This window comes from Nothoprocta perdicaria, unplaced genomic scaffold (assembly GCF_003342845.1).
Source record: "Nothoprocta perdicaria isolate Ctin4 unplaced genomic scaffold, notPer1 scaffold_1316, whole genome shotgun sequence".
NCBI lineage: Eukaryota > Metazoa > Chordata > Aves > Tinamiformes > Tinamidae > Nothoprocta > Nothoprocta perdicaria.
This window is the reverse complement of record NW_020454446.1, coordinates 1540-2634: the sequence shown is the minus strand read 5'-3', so window position 1 is coordinate 2634 and position 1095 is coordinate 1540. Positions and strand designations below refer to the sequence as shown.

The 1095-nt window shown below is 60.0% G+C and overlaps 1 long non-coding RNA gene across 1 annotated transcript; it reads right to left on the bottom strand.

Moving 5' to 3' along the window:
- Window positions 1-689: 689 nt before the first annotated feature.
- Window positions 690-981, bottom strand: LOC112942716. The gene is made up of 2 exons (XR_003248431.1): window positions 900-981; window positions 690-817 (listed from the first exon to the last, which is right to left on the bottom strand). It is a non-coding gene; the product is annotated as an uncharacterized LOC112942716 (long non-coding RNA).
- Between the last annotated feature and the right edge of the window lie 114 nt (window positions 982-1095).

Here is a 1095-nt window from a genome sequence, read left to right as displayed (position 1 = left end):
GGAGGCGCGGGAGCTCAGTGAGGACCTGCGCACAGTTCACATCCACTGAGCTCCCCAGAGAGCCCGCCCGAGGAGACAGGAAAGGAGGAAAAAGCAGGAAAAGCAACTACAGATAAAAGGGTAAAAAGAGAAAAGAATGAGAGTTAGAAAACTAATAAGGAAATTTTTAAAAAAACAATAAATAGAGAGATAAAGAGAATGAGAAGGTGAAAGAGAAGAGAGGAGAGGGAGAGAAGGAGAAAGAGAAATTTAAGGAGAAAGAAATTCAAATGAAAGCACAAAAAGAAACAGGAAGGGAGGAGGAGGAAGGGAGGGAGGAAGGAAGGAAGGAAGGAGGGGAGGAAGGAAGGGAGGGAGGGAGGAGCCACCCAGGCCCCGCCCCACCCCTCCAATTGGTCCAGAAGAGCACGGCCCGACCCTCATTTACATAACGCACCCCCAGGGACCAATCAGGAGCCCCTTTTTTATTTTAAACAATTTCGGTTTTCCTAAAGTCATTTTCCATTAAAATTCAGCAAATCTGGGGAAAAGGGGGAGCCGGAACAGGAAGTCCCGCCCCTGGGTGGGGGAGGAAACAGGAAGTCTCCCCCTCCCTCCACCCAGGCGGGACAGGAAGTGCGGCCTAGCGCCCGCAGGAAGTCCCGACTGGAGTTGGGCGCACAGGAAGCGCCGCCATCTTGGTGGGGTGGGGGGGGGGCGGGGCTTGCCCCGGAAGCGGGTGGGCGGGGCTTCCTGCTCAGTAGACCATGACCTTGGCCTCCCCGCGCGGCTTCCGGATCTTCTCCATGTTCTTCCGGAGCAGGTCGCACAGGAAGGCCTGCGGGGCGGGGCGGGGTGACGCCGCCGCGCTGACCTCACAGTGACGTCGCGGTGACGTCACAGCGCGGGGCGGGGCTTACGTAGAGGTCGCGCAGCTCGGCCGCCGCCAGCAGCAGCTCCGCCAGCTCGGCCCGGTCCAGCGCGGCCACCAGCTCCCGGTAGTCGAGCTGCGGGCCCGGCGCACGCGTGAGGCCCGCGGGGACCATAGGGACCCATAGGGACCCATGGGGACCTGCCGGGACCCACTGGGACCCACGGGGACCCACAGGGACCCAT